The sequence below is a fragment of the Sciurus vulgaris genome (assembly GCF_902686455.1).
Source record: "Sciurus vulgaris genome assembly, chromosome: 10".
Lineage (NCBI taxonomy): Eukaryota > Metazoa > Chordata > Mammalia > Rodentia > Sciuridae > Sciurus > Sciurus vulgaris.
The window spans coordinates 116,219,634-116,245,852 of NC_136470.1; the positions used below are offsets into that span (position 1 = coordinate 116,219,634).

Genomic DNA, 26,219 nt, shown 5'->3' on the forward strand with positions numbered 1-26,219 from the left:
ATTGGAGTAAATACAGAGAACCCTTGGGAACTAGTGTGTAGAACTGGGAGGAACAGAGGAATCAGCCAGAAGAGGCTGAAGAGTTGTAGCCAGTTCAGTAGATGGAGACAGGAAACAGTATCTTGGAAATCAAGAAAAGAAATTATTTAGATAAAGGGGAGAAGATGAAAGATTAGATGAAGGGTACACTACTCAGCATTTCCTTACCAGACCAGAGAGAAGAGTGCTTCTAAATGAGATGGATAACTAAGGGAACTCACTGGAATTCAATACTGGAAAGTAAAAGAAACCATAGAGATATAGAAAGTTAGAAAATTTGAGTATAAGTAATATGTTCATCTTGTGACATCTTGACTGGTGATAGTGGTGATAGGTCACAGGTGCTGATGGGAGAGGGGGAGTATAGGCAGAGAGAAAGAAAGTGCATCAGTGCGGGGGTGTGGAATATTGGAATATTTCATAGGGAAACCTGTGAAATAGAGAGGGAGGCTGATATTAATGGACCCTGAGTCAGTGGGGGGAAGTTGTTAAGTGAAAAATAACCAAAATCGTTTCAGCCTGCAGGCATGGCAAATAGTTAGTGGGAACTGAGGTGGTCAGTGTGGGAAATATTTATAAGTACTCTGTGGCCATGAGCAGAGGCAGGAGATTGAGAACTCATAAAGGAAGTTGCCAGGTGACCTAGAAGTTACCTATTATGAGTCCCAGAGTGTACCTGGACTGGTATGACTGAAATAGGTACCAACAGAATTTGTCTAGAGCAGAAGGCCCCAGATGTTAAGGAGAGAGACCTCTCTTTGTTTCTGATGCCCCATAAGAGCTATTGGGAAGATGTTAATAATAATAATAATAATAATAGCATTAATAATGTTAGTAGTAGGGAGTTTCTGTATTAGATAATTTACTGTGTGTAAAATGAATGTGAAACCTGTGGACATGTAGACCTTAAAAGTGAAATTTATGGGAGACCTCTGAGATGGATCCAGATATTCAGAGAGATTAGCATCTCCCCAGCAATAGGAGATATGGATGAAATCTCAAATATCCACTGACAGAATTCTAAAAGTCAGCCAAGACTAAATCCCAACTATTGGATCTTCCCAACTTAGAACTCTGCACATACCCACTACAAAAATACACAATTTGTACATTACCAGTGTACCCTACCCTCTACTGGGAACTACTGTCACCAGCTTTGGCAACAGCTAGCAACTTGGGGAGAAAGAAACATTGGACTTAACAACCACACACTGTTGAGAATGTTTTTTAAAAAAAATATTTTGTTTATGTATTTTTTGTTCTTTTTAGGTATACATGACAGTAGACAGTTCGACATACATACATGGAGTATAACTTATTCTAATTAGGATTCCATTCTTATACATGGTGTGGAGTTTTGCTGTTTGTGTATTCATATATGAATATAAGGAATTTATGTACAATTCATTCTACTCTCTTTCCTATTCACTCTCCCTTCCCTTCCTTCCCCTTTGGCTAATCCAGTGACCTTCTGTTCTTTCCTCCAGGCTTCCTGTTGTGTCCATATACTGGAGAGAACATTTGGCCCTTGTTTTTTTTTTTGACTGGCTTATTTCACTTAGTAGTTCCATCCATTACAAGAAAGTGCCATAATTCCATTCTTCTTTATGGCTGAGTAATATTCCATCATGCATATATACCACATTTTCTTTATCCATTCGACTGTTGAAGGGCACCTAAGTTGGTTTCAAAGCTTAGGTATTATGAATTGAGCTGCTATAAATATTGATGTGGCTGAGTCACTACAGTACGCTGATTTTAAGTCCTTTGGGTATATACTGAGGCGTGGGATAAGTGGGTCAAATAGTGGTTACATTCCAAGTTTTCTGAGGAATCTCTATACTGCTTTCCAGAGTAGTTGCACCAATTCGTAGTGTCACCAACAACATATGAGTGTACATTTTCCCCCCACATCCTCGCCAACAGTTACTGTTGCTTGTATTCTTGATAATTGCCATTCTGACTGGAGTGAGATGAAATCTTAGAGTCATTTTGATTTGCATTCCTCTAATCGCTAGAGATGTTGAGCATTTTTCATGTATTTGTTGGCTACTTGTATTTTTTCTGTGAAGTGTATGTTCAATTCTTTTGCCTATTTACAGATTGGGTTATTTGATTTTTCGGTGTTAAGTTTTTTGAGTCCTTTGTATATCCTGGAGATTAAATAAGCAGAGGATTTCTTTCTTATTCTATCATATCCAACCTCCTGAGTCCCTGATCTGCTTTGAATATCCAGTATTAATTTCTAATAAAGTTCCCCCTTTTTTCTTCATCCACCATATAGAGAAGCTGCCTACCCACTTTCTTGGTTTTATACCATGGGGAGCTCTTCTATTCTGCCATCTTGAACATAGTGCCATTAATTCATAACTTTTCACTTTTTGATAATAGCATATTAATAGGTGTGAGGTGATAAGTGTAGTAAGTCATTATGATTTTTTCTTAGGACATTTATCATTGGCTTATTCTTCATCTGAAAAAGTCGATATGATTTACTTCAGGAAACTATAATAAATTAAACCATGTTTATTTAAAAATCTTTATAATAGTACTTAAAATGATAGGTAGAGTCTGGAGTCACTACCTAGGATGCTGGCGACAATAGAATAAATGTGTCACTTTTTTTTTTTGAAAAATTGGTTTTTATTGTGTTGCCTTTCTGCTTAGTGATTTTAAACATCTTTACATATACCTGTTTGCCATTCATAGTCTCTTTTCTGAGAAAAGTCTTTTCAGTTTTGTTGTCCCTTTTAAATGAATTGTTTATTAGGGTTTTTTTTTTTTTTTTGCTGTTAAATTGTGGGAATTACTTATATATTTTGAATTAACCCTGTATTGGATATATGATTTGTAAATATTTTCTCCCATTCTGGGATGCCTTTTCATTTTGTTTTTCTTGCTGTGCAAAAGCTTTTTAGCTTCATATTGCTCACTTAATTGTCTTCTCTTTGTTACCTATGCTATTGGTAGCAAATCCAAAAAATCACTCCAAGACTAGTATTATAGAGCTTTTACCTTATAGGAGTTTTAGGTCTTTCGTTAAGTCTATAGTCAACATTTTTAGTTGAATTTTGAGTAGAGTGTAAGAAACATTCATTTTTTCTTTTTTGTTTATGAATATCCACTTTTTTCCAACATTATTTATTGAGAGGCTATCCTTTCTCCATAGTATATTCTTTTTTAAATTTTATTTTCTTTTATTGCTTCATACTACACATTCAATATCCAGTGTATAGCTTAACATTTACAACATATCTCCATTTGGATGAGCCACATTTTAGGTGCTTAGCAGCCACATATGATTATGCTTTTAATTATTTTATCAGACAGCACAACAATGCAACAAGCCAGCCATTATATAGCATGCTGAAAAAAACAATGAAACAAAGAGAACTCAAACAATATAGAAAGTATGGAACAAAGAATAAAAACACCCCATATAGACTCATGATGCCCTTTTCCAGTTGTAGTCTCAATTAAAACAGTCTTTTATATGCTCCTTAAACATGTTTGTTCCTGGGGCTGGGGTTGTGACTCAGTGGTAGAGCAATTGCTTAGTATGCACCAGGTCCTGGGTTTGCTCCCTAGCACCACCAAAAAAAGAAAAAGAAATAAATAAGCCAAAAAAGAGGTTTCTACATTTTCCCCTATGGAATAATTGTGTGTGTACACACACATACCTAATTTTAGATATTATATATGTGTGTATTTTTATATATTATGCATAGTATATTCTTGACATCTCTGTTTTGGGGTTTCTGTTCTATTTTAGTGGTGATTTGTATATTTTTTTACCCATGATATGCGGGTTTGATTACTGTAGCTTTGTAATATAGTTTGAAGTTAGGAAGTGTGATGCCTCCAGGTTTTTTCCTGTCTCAAATTGCATTGATTCTTTAGGGTCTTTTTTGGCTTCAATTGAATGTTAGCTTTTTTTTTTTCTGTTTTTATGAAAAATGCCATTGTAATTTTTATAATGATTTTAGACTGCTTTGAGTAGTGTGGACATTTTAAGAATATTACTTCTTCAGATCCTTGAACAAGGGATATCTTTCTGCTTCTATTTTCATTTCATTGAACATGGTTTTATACTTTAAAGTGTATAGATATTTTACCTCCTTGGCTAAATTTATACCTAAGTATTTTATTCTTTTTGATGTTATTATAAATGGAAATTAAACATTTTCCTTTTAGTATAGTTATATGCTGGTGTATAGAATTGCTACTGTTTTTTGTATGTTTTTTTTTCTTTTTTTTAAAATTTATTTTTATTATGAACAAATGTGATACATGTTGTTTCTGATTGTACATGGAGTAACAGCATACCATTTGCATAATCATACATTTACATAAGGTAATAATGTTTGATTCATTCTATTACATTTATCATCCCCCCCACCCCTCCCACCCCTCTTTCCCTCTATACAGTCCCTCCTTCCTCCATTTTTGCCCCCCTCCCACCCCCCAATTATGTGTCATCGTCCACTTATCAGTGAGATTATTTGTCTTTTGGATTTTTGAGATTGGCTTATCTCACTTAAAATGATATTCTCCAATTTCATTCATTTGCCTGCAAATGCCATAATTTTATTATTCTTTATAGCTGAGTAATATTCCATTGTATGTGTGTGTGTGTGTGTATATATATATATATATATATATATATATATATATATATATATCACAGTTTCTTTATCCATTCATCAATTGAAGGACATCTAGGTTGGTTCCAAGTCTGGCTATTGTGAATTGAGCAGCTTTGAACATTGATGTGGCTGTATCTCTGTAGTATGCTGATTTTAAGTCCTTTGGGTATAGGCCAAGGAGTGGGATAGCTGGGTCAAATGGTGGTTCCATTCCAAGTTTTCTAAGGAATCTCCACACTGCTTTCCAGAGTGGCTGCACTAATTTGCAGACCCAGCAGCAATGTATAAGTGTACCTTTCTCCCCACATCCTTGCCAACACCTATTGTTGCTTGTATTCTTGATAATCGCCATTCTGATTGGGGTGAGATGGAATCTTAGCGTGGTTTTGATTTGCATTTCTCTTATTACTAGAGATGTTGAACATTTTTCCATATGTTTATTGATTGCTTGTAGATCTTCTTCTGTGAAGCATCTGTTCATATCCTTAGCCCATTTGTTGATTGGGTTATTTGTATACTTGGTGTTGAGTTTTTTGAGTTCTTTATATATTCTGGAAATTAGCGCTCTATCTGAAGTATGAGTGGCAAAGATATTCTCCTACTCTGTAGGCTCTCTTTTCACATTGCTGATAGTTTCCTTCACTGAGAGAAAGCTATTTAGTTTGAATCTATCCCAGTTATTGATTCTTGCTTTTATTTCTTGTGCTATGGGAGTCCTGTTAAGGAAGTCTGATCCTAAGCCAACAAGGTAAAGATTTGGACCTACTTTTTCTTCTATAAGATGCAGGCTCTCTGGTCTGATTTCAAGGTCCTTGATCCATTGTGAGTTAATTTTTGTGCAGGGTGAGAGATAGGGGTTTAATTTCATTCTGTTGCATATGGATTTCCAGTTTTCCCAGCACCATTTGTTGAAGAGGCTGTCTTTTCTCCAAGGCATATTTTTGGCCCCTTTGTCTAGTATGAGAAAATTGTATTTACTTGGGTTTGTGTTGTGTCCTCTATTCTGTACCATTGATCTACCTGTCTATTTTGGTGCCAATACCATGCCGTTTTTCTTACTGTTGCTTTGTAGTGTAGTTGAAGTTCTGGTATTAAAATACCCCCTGTTTCATTCTTCCTGCTAAGGATTGCTTTAGCTATTCTGGGTTTCTTATTCTTCCAGATGAATTTCATGATTGCTTGCTCTATTTCTGTAAGGTACATCATTGGGATATTAATTCGAATTGCATTGAATCTGTATAGCACTTTTGGTAGTATGGCCATTTTGACAATATTAATTCTGCCTATCAAAGAACATGGGAGATCTTTCCATCTTCTATGGTCTTCCTCAATTTTCTTTCTTCAGTGTTTTGTCGTTTTCATTGTAGAGATCTTTTACCTCTTTGGTTAGATTGATTCCCAAGTATTTTATTTTTTTTGAGGCTATTGCAAATGGAGTTGTTTTCCTCATTTCCCTTTCAGATGTTTTGTTGCTTGCGTATAAAAATGCTTTAGATTTATGAGTGTTGATTTTATAGCCTGCTATTTTGCTGAATTCATTGATGAGGTCTAGAACTTTTCTGGAGGAGGTTTTTGGATCCTCTAAATATAGAATCATGTCATCCGCAAATAATGACAGCTTAAGTTCCTCGTTTCCTATTCGTATCCCTTTAATTACTTTAGTCTGCCTAATTGCTCTGGCTAGAGTTTCGAGGACAGTGTTGAATAGAAGTGGTGAAAGAGAACCTCCCTGTCTTGTTCCCATTATTAAGGGGAATGGTTTCAGTTTTTCTCCATTAAGAATGATGTTGGGATGGCGCGGCACTGTGCGTGTGCCCACGTGGCCTCTTGCGTCACTCGGTAGCGCCCTGGTTCTCCTCGGCGGTGGCCCTCGGTCCCAGCCGCGGCGGGGCTGGAGGTCGTCCTGGGCTGAAGTACTCTGCCAGTAAAGTTTAAAACTTTACATGGGAATAAAAGGTTGTATTTACGAGGAAATGAGAATGAATAAATCATCCCTGGTTTTCCAAAGAGAGACCATATTAAACTTAAATACAGGGTCTCACTAAATTGCCCATGCTGGCCTTGAACTTGTGAACCTGCCTCAACCTCCCAAGTAACTGGGATTACAGGGCTGGGGATTGAACCCAGGACTTCACACATGCTAGATGTGAAGACTGCATCCCCTGCCTCAGTACCAGCAGTTTCTCTGTTCTGTGATCAATGTGATTCACAGGAGCTTCTTAAGTGACAAACGAAATGAGCCCAGGGCGTGGAAAATATGATTTCTATATTGGTTTGGGATTGGCTATGACCTCCAGCATTTTCATAGGAGGGAGTTCATTTTGAAGAAAAAGGCCTTCTGCGACTTGCCAGAAAAGGCTCCATGAGAGCAGGTCAAGGTGGCCATGAATATCTTAAAGAATGGTTGTGGTGGGCTGGACTGCTGTCAATGCGGGCAGGCGAGGTGGCCAACTTTGCTGCATATGCCTTTGCACCAGCCACACTAGTGACGCCATTGGGAGCTCTCAGCGTCCTCGTAAGTGCCATTCTGTCTTCATACTTTCTAAATGAAAGACTTAATCTTCATGGGAAAATTGGATGTTTGCTAAGCATTCTAGGATCTACAGTTATGGTCATCCATGCTCCAAAGGAAGAGGAGATTGAGACCTTAAATGAAATGTCACACAAGTTAGGTGATCCAGGTTTTGTAGTATTTGCAACACTTGTGGTCATTGTGTCCTTGATATTAATCTTTGTGGTGGGACCTCGCCACGGACAGACAAATATTCTTGTATACATAACAATCTGCTCTGTGATTGGAGCATTTTCAGTCTCCTGTGTGAAGGGCTTGGGCATCGCCATCAAAGAACTGTTGGCTGGAAAGCCTGTGCTGCGGCATCCCCTGGCCTGGATTCTGCTTCTGAGCCTCGTAGTCTGTGTGAGCACACAGATCAATTACCTAAACCGAGCCCTGGACATGTTCAACACTTCTATCGTGACACCAATATATTACGTTTTCTTTACAACCTCAGTTTTAACTTGTTCAGCTATTCTTTTTAAGGAGTGGCAAGATATGCCTGCTGATGATATCATTGGGACTCTGAGTGGCTTCTTCACAATCATTGTGGGGATATTCTTATTGCATGCCTTTAAAGATGTCAGCTTTAGTCTAGCAAGTCTGCCTGTGTCTTTTCGAAAAGATGATAAAGCAATGAATGGCAATCTCTCTACTATGTATGAAGTTCTTAATAATAATGAAGAAAGCTTATCCTGTGGAATTGAACAACACACTGGTGAGAATATCTCCCGGAGAAATGGAAATCTGACGGCTTTTTAAAAAGAAAGATGCAATTTAAAGGTTAATTCATAATTATGTTATAAAGTGATTTTGAATATCAGAATCTGTCTGAAAAAGCATTGTCCTCAAATAATGTTCTCTAAAGACAATCTTTTTTAAGTTTTCACTAATTTGAACCAAGAAGTTACTTTTCTTATATTTAAACAATGGTAGCTCACTAAAATGGCCTCAGTATGTGGCCAATTTCTATTAACATTGTATTATTGTAGAGGTATTTTACATTTTGATTCTTTCTTCAAAATCTAAATGCACTAATGACAAGTTTTAAGTCTATAAAAATGCTTTATTTTTTCATTGGTGATGAAGGTCTGAAATGTACATTTGTCATTCCCACTCCCGTCAATCCCTAATCATATAAGGATTTTTGATTGTAAACAAGAACAAAAGTATCCCAATACATTATCCTCTGATTTACCTTACCTATAAAAAAAAAAAAAGAATGATGTTGGCCATGGGCTTAGCATAAATAGCCTTTACAATGTTCAGGTATGTTCCTACTATCCCTATTTTGTTAGTGTTTTGAGCATGAAGAGGTGTTGTATTTTGTCGAACGCTTTTTCTGCGTCAATTGATATAACCATATGATTCTTATCCTTAAGTCTGTTGATGTTTACTGATTTACAGATGTTAAACCATCCTTGCATTCCAGGGATGAACCCCACTTGATCGTGGTGCACAATTTTTTTAATATGTTTTTGGATACGGTTTGCCAGTGTTTTGTTAAGGATCTTTGCAGCTATATTCTTCAAGGATATTGGTCTAAAATTTTCTTTCCTTGATGTGTCTTTTCCTGGTTCTGGGTATGAGGGTGATATTAGCTTCATAGAATGAGTTTGGTAGTGTACAGTCCTTTTCTGTTTCCTGGAATACTTTGAGAAGTATTGCAATGAGTTCTTTTTTGACAGTCTTGTAGAACTCCACTGAAAACCCGTCTGGTCCTGGGCTTTTCTTGTTTGGTAGGTTTTTAATGGCTTCTTCTATTTCATTGCTTGATATTTATCTGTTTAAATTGTGTATGTCCTCCTGGTTCAGTTTGGGAGGAGCATATGTCTCTAGAAATTTGTCAATGTCTTTGGTAGTTTCTATTTTGTTGGAATACAGATTTTCAAGGTAGCTTCTCATTATGTTCTGTATCTCGGTGGTGTGTGTCGTGATATTTCCTTTTTCATCACGAATTTTAGTAATTTGAGTTTTCTCTCTCCTTCTCTTTGTTAGTGTGGCTAAGGGTTTGTCTATTTTGTTTACTTTTTCAAAGAACCATCTTTTTGTTTTGTAAATTTTTTGAATTGTTTCTTTTGTTTCAATTTCATTGATTTCAGCTTTGATTTTAATTATTTCCTGTCTTCTACTACTTTTGCTGTTATTCTGTTCCTCTTTTTTCTAGGGCTTTGAGGTGTAATGTTAGGTCATTTAGTTGTTGACTTTTCATTCTTTTCTGGAATCCACTCTATGCAATGAATTTTCCTCTTAGTATCGCTTTCATAGTGTTCCAGAGATTTTGATATGTTGTATCATTATTCTCATTGACCTCTAAGAATTTTTTTATCTCTTCCCTGATGTTTTCTGTTATCCATGTTTCATTCAATAGCATATTATTTAGTCTCCAAGTGTTGGAGTAATTGGTGTTCTTTATTTTGTCATTGATTTCTACTCTCAGTCCATTATGATCTTATAGAACACAAGGTAGTATCTCAGTTTTTTTGCATTTCCTGAAGGCTGCTTTGTGGCATAACATATGGACATTTTCGAGAAGGTTCCCTGTGCTGCTGAGAAGAATGTGAATCCGCTCGTTGATGGATGGAATATTCTGTATGTCTTTTAAGTCTAGGTTATTGATTGTGTTAGTGAGTTCTATGGTTTGTTTGTTTGGTTTTTGTGTGGAGGATCTGTCTAGTGGTGACAGGTGTGTGTTGAAATCACCTAGATTTATTGTGTTGTGGTCTATGTGATTCCTGAAATTGAGAAGGATTTGTTTGATGTACAGGGATGCACCATTGTTTGGGGCATAAATATTTACTATCGTTATGTCTTCCTGATTTATGATTCCCTTAAGCAGTATGAAATGTCCTTCTTTATCCCTTCTGACTAACTTTGGTTAAAGTCACTTTATCTGATATAAGGATGGAAACCCCCGCCTTTGTACAGAGTCCGTGTGTGGTAGGTTTTTTCCCATTCTTTAACCTTTAGTCTGTGGATGTCTTTTCCTATGCGATGAGTCTCTTGAAGGCAGCATATTGTTGGATCTTTCTTTTTAATCTATTCTGTCTGTCTATATATTTTGATTGATGATTTTAGGCCATTAACGTTCAGGGTTATCATTGAGATATGATTCATATTCCTAGTCATTTGGGCTTATTTTTGTTTTTTAAGTTGGTTTTGTTTCTCCTTTGAGTGGGTTTTCTCTAAGGTAGTTCCTCCTTTTGCTGACCTCCATTGTTGTTTTTCATTTCCTCCTCATGGAATATTTTGTTGAGAACATTCTGTAGTGCAGGCTTTCTATTTGCAAATTCTTCTAACTTTTGTTTATCATGGAAGGGTTTTATTTCATCTTCAAATCTGAAGGTTAGTTTTGCTGGGTATAGGATTCTTGGTTGGCAACCATGTTCTTTCAGAACTTGAAATATGTTGTTCCAGGCCCTTCTAGCTTTTAGAGTGTGGGTTGAGAAGTCGGCTGCTCTCTCTATTGGTCTCCCCCTATATGTAATCTGATGCTTTTCTCTGGCGGCCTTCAAAATCCTGTCTTTATTTTGAATGTTAGGCATTTTCATTATAATGTGCCTTGGTTCGGATCTGTTGTGATTTTGTGCATTTGGTGTACTATAAGCCTCTTTTATTTGATTTTCCATTTCATTCTTCAGGTTTGGGAAATTTTCTGATATTGTTTCATTGAATAGGTTGTTCATTCCTTTGGTTTGTATCTCTGTGCCTTTCTCAATCCCAGTAATTCTTACATTTGTTCTTTTCATGATGTCCCATAGATTCTTGGAGATTTTTCTTGAAATCATCAAGAAGATGATTTCTTACCATCTTCTCTGTTTGGGCGACTTTATTTTCCAGATTAAATATTTTGTCTTTGTTGTTTTATCTTCCAAGTGGTCTAGTCTTTTGGTGATGCTTTGCATTGAGTTTTTTATTTGGTTTATTATCTCCTTCATTTCAAGGATTTCTGTTTTTGTTTTTGTTTGCTTTTGAGAATCTCTACCTCTTTGTTGAAATGATATTTTGCTTCCTGCAGTTTTCTGTCAGCTTATTGGCATTATCATTCATTACCTGCATTTGCTCTCTTATCTCATGCTTTGTTTCACGAATCATCTTAATCATGTGTGATCTGAAGTCCTTTTCTGACATTTCTTCTAACATATTGTTATTGGATTCTATTAATATAGAATCTAGATTTGTTTGGATCATTTTCTTCTCTTATTTTTTCATGTTGTTTATGTATCTTCCCCTCTAGCACTGCAGTTCTGGGTTATTGCACATTTCCCCCTATAGCCTTATAGTGGCCCCATAGGTTTCCAAAACCTTTTTTTAAGGGGAGATCAGTTTTAGCAGTGCCCAATTCAGACAGTATGCATTCCTAGACCAAACAGCCCCTATGAGGACAATAACAAAGTGTCATAATAAACAGAATGTGTTCAAATATTATCTTCATTAAAACAAACAGATTTGCAATAAGGTCTTCGGTTTCTAATGGAGGACAAAGAGGATGCAGAGGGATGTAGAATGTGTCTGTTAATGGGATAAGAAAAGAATATACAGAAGTTCTAGATTAAAGAAAGGGTGAGAGTGTAATCCAAAGAAATTGGATGTTGGTATGCAACAAAGGGAGAAAGAGACTCTTAGGGAACAGGTAAATAAAAGAAAAGAGTGCAAGAAAAGTAAAGAAAGAAAAACTTAAAATATTGCAATAGGGAGAAAAAAGAAAATCTACAGTATAACAGTCATATAGTAGTAAAACCTCCCAGTCTTTGGTAGCCTGATGCAGGAGGGGTACCTGACATTTAGCTTCTAGTCTCCAGCAGGAGTCTCAGGATGTGATTTGCCCCACCTAAAGATCGGAGTTATGGCTTCCAGGATTATCCAAGATGGCCGCTCTGGCTTCCAAATGTGTTGGCAACTGGGGAGCTGCAGCTTAGGGTGTGGACGTGGTCAGCTGGAGGTCCTGGAGGCGGGATGTGGTTGGTCAGGCAGGGGTCCTGGAGGTTGGGTATGTTTGGTGTGGCTGGGGGATCATGGAGGCTGGGTGCAGTTGGTCTGGGGTCCCCGTGATAGGGCGCAGTCAGTTGGTCTGGGGGTCCTGGTGGCAGGGAGCAGTGATTCGATGTGAGGGCCCCAGAAGCAGGGTGTAATCGGTAGGCTGAGGGATCCTGTAGACGGGGCTCAGTCAGTCCGGCCAATGGTCCTATGGGGCCTCGCTGTTGTCTCAAATTGGCGGCAGCCACGTGTAATCAAACCTGCAGGTACTGTGACAGAGAACTTCCAGGCAACAGCAGGCAGCTGGTACTCCACTGGCGGTCGGTGATCAGTTTGCTGTCTGTTGTGGGATGATCGGGAGATGAACCTTCTGCAGTTGGTGATGGATAGGTATAAGGCAGGCGATGGGCAGGCGAGAGGCAGGCAAATGGCGGATGATAATGCCTGATAGTGAGCAATCTGCACTCAAATATGCTGGCAGACTGCAGGTGATCACAGAAGACAAATGGGGTAAACAATAGGGGATCGATAAGCAGCAAAATCTGCCTCACCAAGAACAGATATCCTCTGCTTGAAACTGGAGTTATGGAGCAACACGGAACGCAGCCTCCCTCTAGTCTGCCATCTTGGATCTCCTGTATGTTGATTTTTATCTCCTGCAACTCCACTAAATCTTCAGGATTTTTTATATTTAAGATGATATTATCTGCTATTTTACTTCCTTTCAGATTTGGATAGTTTTAATTTTTTTTCTGTTGCCTACTTTGGCTGGGGCTTCTGGTGATATAGTGGATAGAAGTAGTGAGAGTTTTGTTTTGTTCCTAATCTTTGAGGAAAAACTTGGAGCTTTTCACCATTGAGTAAGATGTTAGCTATGAGCTTGTCATATGGGCAGCATATTATGTAAGGGAACATTCTTTCTGAATCTATTCTGTTGAGGTGTTTTTGTTTGTTTATTTCAATCATGAAAGGATATTGAATTTTGTTACATGCTTTTTTTGCATATTGAGAATGATCATGCGATTTTTGTCTTTTAGCATGTTAATGTGATATATTACATTTACTGCTTTGCCTATGTTGAACCATCCTTATATTCATGGAGAAGTTCCATGTGATTATTGTGTATGATCCTTTTAATTTACTATTGAATTTAATTTGCTAGTATTTTGTTGAGGATTTTTGCATCTGTATTCATCAGGGAAATAGGCCTCCAGTTTTCTTCTTTTCTGGCTTCTGTATCAGGGTAATGCTGTCCTTGTAATATTAATTTGGAAACTGTTCTTGCCATTTCAATTTTCGGAAGAATTTAAGAAGAATTGGCACTAGTTTTTTCTCTAAATGACTTTAATAGCATTCACCAGTGAAGTCATCAGTCTTAGACTTTTCTTGGTGGGAGTTTTTTTTTATTGTCAATTCAATCTCCTTTCTTTTTTTTTATTATTATTATTTTTTATTGTAAACAAATGGGATACATGTTGTTTCTCTGTTTGTACATGGCGTAAAGGCATACCATTTGTGTAATCATAAATTTACATAGAGTAATGTTGTTTGATTCATTCTGTTATTTTTTTCCCTTCCCCCCACCCCTCCCACCCCTCTTTACCCTCTATACAGTACTTCCTTCCTCCATACTTGCCCCCCTCCCTAACCCTAACTCTAACCCTAACACTAACCCTTCCCTCCCCCCCTCATTATGTGTCGTCCTCCACTTATTAGCGATATCATTCGTCCTTTGGCTTTTTGAGATTGGCTTATCTCACTTAGCATGATATTCTCCAATTTCATCCATTTGCCTGCAAATGCCATAATTTTATCATTCTTTATGGGTGAGTAATATTCTATTATAGCAATAGGATTCATTTTATCTAATTTTAAAAGCATAGAATATAATTTGTTCTAATTCAGTCCCCAGTTCTTCCCCTTTCTCTCCCCTACTTCTTCCCCCTGTTCCCTTCCCTCTACTAATCTTTCTGCTATCCATATTTAGGGTTTTTTTTTTTTTAATAGTATCTCATGTATATACATGATGGAGAGAATTACTGTGATGTGTGCACACACACACTTATTGGAAAGATATATTCATTCTGATGTTCTACCTTTCTCTGGTCGCTTCTTCTTCCCCCTAAGTTCCCTTCATCTAGTCCATTGATCATTCTCTATTTCAGTGGAATCCCCCTCTTCTCCTTTTATCTCTTTCTCTCCCATTCTACCCCTGTTTATTTTGCACTGGCTTCCACATATTAGAGAAAATATTTGACCTTTGACTTTCTGAGTCTGGCTTATTTCACTTAGCATGATAGTCTCCAGTTCCATCCTTTTACCAGCAAATGCCATATTTGCATTCTTCTTTATGGCTAATACTCCATTGTGTATATGTACCACATTTTCTTTATACATTCATCTGTTGAAGGGCATCTTGACTGGTTTCTTAAACTTGGCTATTGTGCATTTTCTCTCTATAGTATGCTGACATTAAATATTTTGGATATATACTTAGAAATGGGATAGCTGGATCTTTTGGTGGTTTCATTCCTTTTTGGTTTTTTATTTTGAGTTATGGTTATATATATAAGTTGGATTCATTCCAACAAACTCATACATGCATGGAAATCAATTTCAGTTTATGATCTCTCCCTTTTCTCTACTGTTTTTCCCTCCTGTTCTCCCTCCCCTTTCCACTTCACCTTCCTGTATTCCACTAGATTTTATTATGCTCATCTATTAATTTGTATTTGATCCTTTATGTTATCCAACCCTTTCCCCCCACCTTCCTTTATTTTACTCTGGCTACTGCATATGACTAATTTCACTTAGCATGTTATTCTCCATTTCTATCCATTTACTGGCAAATGCCCTAATTTCATTCATTCTAACGATGGAGTAGAACTCCTATATATATATATATATATATATATATATATATATATATATATATATATACACACACACACACACACTACAGTTTCTTAATCCATTAATCAATTCATGGGCATCAGGGATGAATCCATAATTTAGTCATTGATCCATTTCAATTTGAGTTTTGTGCAAGGTGAGAGAGAGGGGTCTTATTTCATTTTTCTCCATCCAAAATTCAGCTATCAAGTTTCTCCAGCACCATTCGTTAAAAAGTGAGTCTTTTCCAAGACTGTTGGCACATTTGCCAAATATAAGATGGCTACAAGTTTTGTGGATCCCTCAGTCTTCATGTCTATTTTGGTGCCAACTGTGAGGTTTTTCTTACTACAGCTCTATAGAAATATTTCAGATCAGGTATTGTGATGCCTCCTGCTTGACTTTTCTTGCTCAGTATTGCTTTGGCTATTCTCTTATTTTTCCAAATGAATTCAAGAATTGTTTTTTTCTAATTCAGTGAAGAATTTCATTGGTATTTTGGTAGGAACTGCACTGAATCTGTATATTGCTTTTGGTATTTTGGCCATTTTGACAATATTAATTCTGCCTATCTAAGAACATGGCAAGTCTTTCCATCTTCTAAGGTCTTCTTCAATTCAATGTCTTTCTTAAGTGTTCTGTAATTTTCATTGTAGAGCTCTTTTACCTTCTTTGGTTAGATTAATTTCCAAGTATTTACTCTTTTTTTTTTTTTTTTTTTTGGCGGTACTGGGGTTCAAACTCAGGGCCTTGTGCTTATGAGGCAAGCACTCTGAGCTATCTCCCCAGCCCTATTTACTCTTTTTGAAGTGATGGTGAAGGGGATGGGTTTTCCTGATTTCTTTCTGGGCTTAATTACTGTTGGAGTATAGGAAAGCTATTGATTTATGGGTGTTGATCTTGACTGTTATTTCACTCTGGAAGTCTTCTGGAAGAGCTTTTTAAATCTTCTAGATGTAGGATCATATTGTTGGCAAACAGAGATAGTTTGATTTCTTCTTTTCCTATTTGTATCCCTTTGATTTCCTTTTCTTCCCTGATTGCTCTGGCAATCTGGATTTTGAGGCCTATATTGAATGGGAATGGTGACAGTGGACAACCTTGTCTGGTTCCTGAATTTAATGAAAATGCTTTTAGCTTTTCTCCATTTTTGGCTCTGGATTTGTCATAAATGACCTTTACGATGTTGAGATAAGTTCCTTCAATCCCTAGCTTCTGCAGTGTTTTTAATATGAATTTGTGGGGTGGGTTTTATCAAGGGCTTTTTCTGTATCTGTTGAGATGATCATGTGATTTTTTTTTATTGTAAACAAATGGGATACATGTTGTTTCTCTGTACATGGTGTAAAGGCATACCATTTGTGTAATCATAAATTTACATAGAGTAATGTTGTTTGATTCATTCTGTTATTTTTTCCCTTCCCCCCACCCCTCCCACCCCTCTTTACCCTCTATACAGTACTTCCTTCCTCCATACTTGCCCCCCTCCCTAACCCTAACTCTAACCCTAACACTAACCCTTCCCTCCCCCCCATTATGTGTCATCCTCCACTTATTAGCGATATCATTCGTCCTTTGGCTTTTTGAGATTGGCTTATCTCACTTAGCATGACATTCTCCAATTTCATCCATTTGCCTGCAAATGCCATAATTTTATCATTCTTTATGGCTGAGTAATATTCCATTGTATATATATACCACAGTTTCTTTATCCACTCATCAATTGAAGGGCATCTAGGTTGGTTCCACAGTCTGGCTGTTGTGAATTGAGCAGCTATGAACATTGATGTGGCTGTGTCTCTGTAGTATGCTGATTTTAAGTCCTTTGGGTATAGGCCAAGGAGTGGGATAGCTGGGTCAAATGGCGGGTCCATTCCAAGTTTTCTAAGGAATCTCCACACTGCTTTCCAGAGTGGCTGCACTAATTTGCAGCCCCACCAGCAATGTATGAGTGTACCTTTCTCCCCACATCCTCGCCAACACCTGTTGTTGCTCGTATTCTTGATAATCGCCATTCTAATTGGGGTGAGATGGAATCTTAGGGTGGTTTTGATTTGCATTTCTCTTATTACTAGAGATGTTGAACATTTTTCCATATGTTTGTTGATTGCTTGTAGATCATCTTCTGTGAAGTGTCTATTCATTTCCTTAGCCCATTTGTCCACTGGATTATTTGAATTCTTGGAGTAGAGTTTTTTGAGTTCTTTATAGATTCTGCAGATTAGTGCTCTATCCGAAGTATGATTGGCAAAGATATTCTCCCACTCTGTAGGCTCTTTCTTCGCATTGCTGATAGTTTCCTTTGCTGAGAGAAAGCTTTTTAGTTTGAATCTATCCCAGTGGTTGATTCCAGCTTTTATTTCTTGTGCTATGGGAGTCCTGTTAAGGAAGTCTGATGCTAGACCAACAAGGTGAAGATTTGGACCTACTTTTTCTTCTATAATCTGCAGGGTCTCTGGCCTGATTCCAAGGTCCTTAATCCATTTTGAGTTTAGTTTCGTGCATGGTGAGAGATATGGGTTTAGTTTCATTCTGTTGCATATGGATTTCCAATTCTCCCAGCACCATTTGTTGAAGAGGCTATCTTTTCTCCATTGCATATTTTTGGCCCCTTTGTCTAGTATGAGAAAATTGTATTTATTTGGGTTTGTGTCCGTGTCCTCTATTCTATACCATTGATCTACCTTTCTATTTTGGTACCAATACCATGCCGTTTTTGTTACTATTGCTTTGTAGTAGAGTTGAAGATCTGGTATTGCAATACCCCCTGTTTCACTCTTCCTGCTAAGTATTGCTTTAGGTATTCTGGGTTTCTTATTCTTCCAGATGAATTTCATAATTGCTTGCTCTATTTCTGTAAGGTACGTCATTGTGATTTTAATTGGAATTGCATTGAATTTGTATAGCACTTTAGGTAGTATGGCCATTTTGACAATATTAATTCTTCCTATCCAAGAACATGGAAGATCTTTCCATCTTCTAAGGTGTTCTTTAATTTCTTTGTTTAGTGTTCTGTAGTTCTCATTGTAGAGGTCTTTCACCTCTTTTGTGAGATTGATTCCCAAGTATTTTATTTTTTTCGAGGCTATTGTGAATGGGGTAGTTTTCCTAATTTCTCTTTCTGAAGATTCATCACTTATGTATAAAAATGCGTTGGATTTATGGGCATTGATCTTGTAACCTGCTACTTTACTGAATTCACTTATGAGTTCTAAGAGTTTTCTGGTGGAATTTCCAGGTTCCTCTAAATATATAATCATGTCATCAGCGAACAGGGATAGTTTGAGTTCTTCTTTCCCAATTCGTATCCCTTTAATTTCTTTGGTTTGTCTAATTGCTCTGGCCAGAGTCTCAAGAATGATGTTGAATAGAAGTGGTGAAAGAGGGCATCCCTGCCTTGTTCCAGTTTTTAGGGGGAATGCTTTCAGTTTTTCACCATTTAGAATGATATTAGCCATGGGCTTAGCATAAATGGCCTTTACAATGTTAAGGAATGTTCCCACTATCCCTATTTTTTCTAGTGTTTTGAGCACGAAGGGGTGCTGTATTTTATCAAATGCTTTTTCTGCATCTATTGAAATAATCATGTGATTCTTGACTTTAAGTCTATTAATGTGGTGAATTACATTTATTGATTTCCTGATGTTGAACCAACCTTGCATCCCTGGGATGAAACCAACTTGATCATGGTGCACTATCTTTTTAATATGTTTTTGTATGTGATTTGCTAAAATTTTGTTGAGAATTTTTGCATCGATGTTCATTAAGGATATTGGTCTGAAATTTTCTTTCCTTGATGAGTCTCTGTCTGTTTTAGGTATCAGGGTGATATTGGCTTCATAGAATGAGTTTGGGAGGGTTCCCTCCTCTTCTATTTTATGGAATACTTTGAGAAGTATTGGAATGAGCTCTTCTTTAAAGGTTTTGTAGAACTCGGCTGAGAACCCATCTGACTTTTCTTTGTTGGTAGGCTTTTGATGACTTCTTCTATTTCAGTACTTGAAATTGGTCTATTTAAATTGTGTATGTCCTCCTCGTTCAATTTAGGCAATTCATATGTCTCTAGAAACCTGTTGATGCCTTCAAAATTTTCTATTTTGTTGGAGTATAGATTTTCAAAATAGCTTCTAATTATGTTTTGTATTTCAATCCTGTCTGTTGTGATATTTCCTTGTTCATTCCGAATTTTAGTGATTTGGGTTTTCTCTCGTCTTCTCTTTGTTAGTGTGGCTAAAGGTTTATCAATTTTGTTTATTTTTTCGAAGAACCAACTATTTATTTTGTCAATTTTTTGTATTGTTTCTTTTGTTTCAATTTCATTGATTTCAGCTCTGAGTTTAACTATTTCCTGTCTTCTACTACTTTTGGTGCTGTTCTGTTCTTCTTTTTCTGGGGCTTTGAGCTGTAGTGTTAGGTCGTTTATTTGTTGAGTTTTACTTCTTTTATTAAATGCCCTCCATGAAATAAATTTCCCTCTAAGTACTGCTTTCATAGTGTCCCAGAGATTTTGATATGATGTTTCTTTGTTCTCATTTACCTCTAAGAATTTTTTAATTTCTTTCCTAATATCTTCTGTTATCCATTCATCATATAATAGCATATTGTTTAATCTCCAGATGTTGGAATAGTTTCTGTGTTTTACTCTTTCATTTATTTCTAACTTCAATCCATTATGATCTGATAGAATACATGCTAGTGTCTCTATCTTCTTGTATTTGCTAACATTAGCTTTGTGGCATAATATATGGTCTATTTTAGACAAGGATCCATGTGCTGCTGAGAAGAAAGTGTATTCGCTCTTGGTTGGATGGTATATTCTATAAATGTCCGTTAAGTCTAAATTATTGATTGTGTTATTGAGATCTATGGTTTCTTTGTTCAATTTTTGTTTGGAAGATCTGTCCAGTGGTGAGAGAGGCGTGTTAAAATCACCTAGTATTATTGTGTTATGGTCTATTTGGTTTCTGAAATTGAGAAGGATTTGTTTGACATACATGGATGAGCCACTGTTTGGGGCATAGATGTTTATGATTGTTATATCTTGCTGATTTATGCTTCCCTTAAGCAGTATGAAATGACCTTCTTTATCCCTTCTGACTAACTTTGCCTTGACGTCCACATTATCGGAAATGAGGATGGATACTCCAGCATTTTTGCTGAGTCCATGTGCATGGTATGTTTTTCCCCATCCTTTCACCTTTAGTCTATGGGTATCTTTTTCTATGAGGTGAGTCTCTTGCAGGCAACATATTGTTGGATCTTTCTTTTTAATCCAATCTGCCAGTCTATGTCTTTTGATTGATGAATTCAGGCCATTAACATTCAGGGTTATTATAGAGATATGATTTGGTTTCCCGGTCATTTGGTTCATTTTTAAAATTTTATTTATTTATTTGTTTGACACAACTTGTTTCCTCCTTTATTTGACAATTCCTTTAGGATAATTCCTCCCTTTGCTGATTTGCTTCTTTGTTTTTCATCTCTTCCTCATGGAATATTCTGCTGAGAATGTTCTGTAATGCTGGCTTTGTTTTTGTAAATTCTTTTAGCTTTTGTTTATCATGGAAGGATTTTATTTCTACGTCAAATTTGAAGGTAAGTTTTGCTGGGTATAAGATTCTTGGTTGGCATCCATTTTCTTTCAGGGCTTGAAAAATGTTGTTCCTGGCCCTTCTAGCTTTTAGGGTCTGGATTGAAAAATCTGCTGATATCCGTATTGGTTCCCCCCTGAATGTAATTTGGTTCCTTTCTCTCACAGCCTTTAAAATTCTGTCTTTATTTTGTATGTTCGTTATTTTCATTATAATGTGCCTTGGTGTGGGTCTGTTGTAATTTTGTGCATTTGGAGTCCTATAAGCCTGTTGAACTTGATTTTCCATTTCATTCTTCAGATTTGGGAAATTTTCTGATATTATTTCATTGAATAAATTGTTCATTCCTTTGGCTTGTTTCTCTAGGCCTTCCTCAATCCCAATAATTCTTAAATTTGGCCTTTTCATGATATCCCATAGTTCTTGTAGATTCTGTTCATGATTTCTTACCATCTTCTCTGTTTGTTCAACTTTGTTTTCAAGGTTAAATATTTTGTCTTCAATGTCTGAGGTTCTGTCTTCCAGGTGTTCTATCGTATTGGATATGCTTTCTATGGAGTTCTTAATTTGGTTTATTGTTTCCTTCATGTCAAGGATTTCTGTTTGGTTTTTTTTCAATATCTCTAACTCTTTATTGAAATGATCTTTTGCTTCCTGTATTTGCTCTTTTAACTGTCGATTGGTGCGATCAATCAATGCTTGCATTTGCTCTTTCATCTCATCATTCAGTGTGTGCATTTGCTCTTTCATCTCATCGTTTGCTTCTCTGATCATTTTAATTATGTACATTCTGAACTCCTTTTCTGTCATTTCTTCTGCCATGCTGTCACTGGGTTTTATTGATGTAACATCTAGATTTGTCTGCAGCATTTTCTTTCCTTGTTTTCTCATATTGTTCAGGTATCAGAGGACCGCTGAGATATTGCAGATTTCCTCTATTGACTTACAATGTCCCTGAAGATTTCTGTATATATATCCCCCCTTAGCCTTCAGTAGGCTGAAGTCTTGGAGGAAGTTGATAATGCGGTGCTCCACAAGGAAGCTGCCTCTCTAGGAGTGGTGTCCTTCAGGTGGGGTATAATCCCTGCTAGTGGGCAGAGGTGCCTCCACTTGTTGACCAATGGTCATCCAAAGGGGACCTAGGCTGTGGTCTGAGGCAAGGCCTGTTTGGGCCTGAGTCTCTGGTTTTACCGTCCTTGTGGGGAAACCTCACCCAGAAGGGAAGACTCACCCGGTGGGGAGGTCTCGCTGGTCAGTTCCCTCCTAGAGGTTCCCCTCAATTTACAGCTACTGCCTGGGCTGGGCTGCCTTCCTCTGCAAAGTTCCCAGGGGCCCGGCCCTACCTCCTGGGCCTGGGAGCCTCACCCTTTGCAGATGACTCTCCTTAGGCTGCCCTTCCTCAGAGAATCTGCCCGCAGGCCTGGAACCTTCGCTCCGCCCTAAGCCTGTCTCTGTGCGGCTCTTCCACCAAGAAGCCTCCTAGATCCTGGGACCCTGCTTTGCGCCTAATATCCTGGCTATGCGGCCCCTCCTCTGAACAGCCACCTGGGGCCCTGTACAATCGCTCTGAATCCCAGAGACCCGCCACACGCCTCTTCCTCCAGACAGCTGCCCAGTATTCCAGTGCGGTCACTAGGAGTCCAAGAAACTCACTGCGTGCCTCCACCTCCACCAACCACCCGTAGCCCTGGGTCAGTCACTCCGAGTCAACGTGACCCTCCCCGTTCCTCCTCCTTCTCCAGATAACCCCCGGGGAGTTCAGGAGCGGTCGCTCTGAGTGGCTCTGAGTCCACGTGACCCGCAGCACAGGTCCTCTGGGCAACCGCCCGGAGCTCTGGTGCGGCCACTCAAGACCAAGCGTCCCACCACGCTTCTCCTCCTGGCAGCCCCCCTGTGTTCAGGAGCTGTCACTTTAAGTCCAAACAACTCACCACTCGCCTTCTCCTCTGAGCAGCTGCCTGGAGCGCTAATGCAGTCACTGCGAGTCCAAAGGACCCGCCGCGCTCCTCCTCCTCCTCTTCCTACTCCTCTGGGAAGGCCCCGGTGTTCAGAAGCGGTCTGAGTCCAAACAGCTCGCCATGCAGCCCCTTCTCTGGCAACCGCCTGTAGCTCTGGTGTAGTCACCCCGAATCCAAGCGGCCGCGCTCCCCTTCCTCCTCCTCGTCCTCAGGGCAGGCCCCGGTGTTCAGAAGCGTCGTTCTGAGTCCAAACAGCTCGCCGCGCAGCTTCTCCTCTGGCAACCGCCTGTAGCTCTGGTGCAGTCACTCCGAATCCAAGTGGCCACGCTCCTCCTCCTCCTCCTCAGGGCAGGCCCCGGTGTCCTGAGTCCACACAGCTCTCCTCGCCACTCTTCCCCTGGGCAGCCGCCGGAGCCCCAGTGGTTGCCCCGAGTCCCAGCGCTGTGCCGAGCGGCCTCCTCGATCATGTGATTTTTATCCTTAATTCTATTTAAGTGATGAATTACATTTATTGATTTGCATATGTTGAACCAGTCTCACATCCCTGGAATGAAACCCACTTGATCATGGTGTAATATCTCTTTAATGTGTTTTTGGATGAGTTTTGCTGATATTTTATTAAGGATTTTTGCATCTATGTTCATCGGGATATTGGTCTATGGTTCTCCTTCCTTGATGCGTCCTTGTCTGATTTGCTATCAGTGTTTATACTATTTTCATAAAAAGTATTTGGGAGTGTTTTTTCCCTTTTATTTTTTGTGGAATAATTTGAGGAAGACTGCTATTAATTGTTCTGTAAAGGTCTGGTAGAACTCAGCAGAGAATCAATCAGTTCCTGCGCAAGTTTTTATTGCTGCTTCAGTTTCATTACTTGATAGGGGTCTGTTTAGGTTTTCTATGCCTTTGGGTTCAGTTGGACAGATCATATGTATCTAGAAATTTGTCCATATCTTCCAGAGTTTCCAGTTAATTGGAGTATAAATTTTCAAAATAGGTTCTCACAATCCTTTGGATTTCTGATAGGTCTGTGGGGATACCTCTTTTTTCATCTCTGATCATGTTGATTTGCTGCTTCTCACCATTTCTTTTGGTTGGTTTGGCTAAGGGTTTGTCAATTTTATTTCTTTTCAAAGAACCAACTCTTTATTATGTTTTCAATTTCATTGATTTTGACACTAATCTTAATTATTTCCTATCTTCTACTGGCTTGGGAATTAGGTTGTTCTTTTTTAAGGTGTTGAGGTGAAGCATAATCTTATTTATCTGAGGTCTGTCTAATTTTTAAAAAAATGTTTTGGTCTAACTTTTTAATGTAGGCACTCAGCACTTTATCTCTTCCTCTCAGAACTGCTTTCATACTCTCCCAGAGATTTTGATATTTGTGTCTTTGTTCTCATTTTTTTCTAAAAATTTCTTGATTTCTATTCTCATTTCTTCTTTGATACATTCTTCACTTAAGAGAGTATTGTTTCATCTCCATGTGTTTATGTGGATCCTATTATTTTTCTTGCTGTTGATTTCTAACTTCATTCTGTTATGATCTGATAGGTATCAGTTTTTTATATTTGCTAAGATTTGCTTTGTGGCCTAAAATATGATCTATTTTGGAAAAAGTTCCATATGCAGCTGGAAGAAGATAAATTCAATTGGTTTAGGTTGGAATATTCTGTAGATGTTCATTGGGTCCATTTGATTTATAGTGTTGTTTATGTTGGAGATATCTTTGTTGACTTTTTGTTTTGATGACTTGTCTATTGGTGATGAGGGTGTACTAAAGTCCCCCAGAATTATTGCTCATGGAGTTTTTTTTTTCCATGTAATTGGGTGCATTGTCATTTGGAGCATAAGTATCTTCTGGTTGGACTGTTCCCTCTACTAGGATGTAATGGCCTTCTTTGTCTCTTCTGATTCATTTTTGCTTGAAATCTGCTTTGTCAGATATGAGAATAGCTATGCCTGCTTTATTTATTCAGTCATATGCCTGGGATATTTTTTGCCATCCTTTTACTTTCAGCCTGTGGGATCTTTGCCTGTAAGATGAGTCTTCTGTACACAGCACATAGTTGGATCTTGTTTTTTTGATCGATTCCGCTAATCTGTATCTTTTAACTGGGGAGTTGAGACCATTAACATTCAGAGTTGATATATGGGGTTGTGTTTGTGGTTTCCTGCCTTTTTTTTTTTTTTCTTTTTTTTGCTATATTTCATCTTGTGTTGAAACTCAATTAGTGGATTGTTCTTCCGTTGAACTTCCTTTTTTGTGGACCTTGAGCATTGTGTTTAGTTCCCCTATGTGAAATTTATCTTTGGTTATTCTTTGTAGTGGCAAGTTGGTGCTCATGAATTCTTTTTGTTTATTCTTGTTGTAGAATGTTTTTATCTCCCCCTCAAATTTGAAACTGAGTTTTGCTGGGTGTAGTAACCTTGGCTGACAGTTGTTTTCTCTTAGGGTTTGAAACATCTCATTCTAGGCCCTCCTTTTTTTTTTAGGGTCTGAGCTAAGAAATCAGAAGTGAACCTCACTGGTTTGCCTCTAAATGTAACCTGATGTTTCTCTCTTGAAGCTTTTCATATTCTTTTCCTGTTTTCTGTGTTAGGCATTTTGATTATGATAGGTTTCAGTGAACTTCTTATTTGGCTGGGTCTATCTGGAGCCCTGTAAGCCTCCTGTGTGCAGATGTCTATCTTGTTGCTGATGTGGGAGAAGTTTTCTGTAACTATCTCATTGAAATGTTCTTCATGCCATGTTCTCGTCTATCCCAGTGATTCTCAGGTTTGGTCCTTTGGAGTTGTCCCAGAGTTCTTGCGTTTTTCTGATCATGTTCTATAATTTCTTCCCCTTCACTGCTTTCTGTGTACTCACAATCACATGGCCTGTCTTCACTGCCTCAAGTTCTGTCTTCAAGAGCTGAGGTTTTCTATGCAGTCTAATCTGATAGTGATGCCTTTATGTTAGTGATGCCTTCATATTTAATTTGATTGTGTCTTTCATTTCGAGTGCTGCTAGGAGTACAGCTTGGTTTCTTTTCACTATATCTGCTTCTTCATTAAAGTGATCTTTCATCTGTAATTGCTCTCAATTCCTTCCTTAGAGCTTCTTTTAGTTCACTGAGCTTTCTTATAATCAGTTTTTTTTTTTTTTTTTAAATAATCTCTCTCTGGGTTTTTGTCCACCTCACTATCAGTAGGAATACTTTGTTGGGGGGTTATGAAGTCAGGGGGAGAGTTGCCTGTTTTCTCATGTTTTCAGAGGTCTTGTTCTTGCACATCAATTGAAGTGGATTCCTCTACCTCCCTTGTTTGTGCGTGTCCTTTTGTGTGCAGTTACCTTACTTGTTTTGGAACTTCTCTCTGATGTATGGGTAGGTGCCCACTGGTGGAACCCGAGTTTTCTCTCTGGTTATTCTTCCTTGAGTCCTTGTTGATGGTTTGGGGCTTTTTGTCTCCTCTCTTCTTTGAGTTGGAGTAATGTGGAGGGATCTTTATTTCTCTAGCAGAATGTTTAAACCTGTGAACTTAGTGTCCCCGCATGTTCCCAGTATCTCACAGAATGGGAGCAAAA

At 38.0% G+C, this 26,219-nt stretch overlaps 1 protein-coding gene, 1 long non-coding RNA gene and 1 pseudogene across 15 annotated transcripts in view; 2 read left to right on the forward strand and 1 right to left on the reverse strand.

Moving 5' to 3' along the window:
* The window catches only part of DOCK3 (dedicator of cytokinesis 3), a 726,815-nt gene that overhangs the window by 241,006 nt on the left and 459,590 nt on the right, over positions 1 to 26,219 (forward strand). The window lies entirely within an intron of this gene.
* Positions 6,794 to 8,321, forward strand: LOC306638009 (magnesium transporter NIPA2-like; annotated as a pseudogene). Its single transcript has one exon. The product of its transcript is annotated as a magnesium transporter NIPA2-like (transcript).
* LOC306638016 lies at positions 14,648 to 15,395 on the reverse strand. Its single transcript, XR_013757342.1, has 2 exons — positions 15,158 to 15,395; positions 14,648 to 15,105 (listed from the first exon to the last, which is right to left on the reverse strand). It is a non-coding gene; the product is annotated as an uncharacterized lncRNA (long non-coding RNA).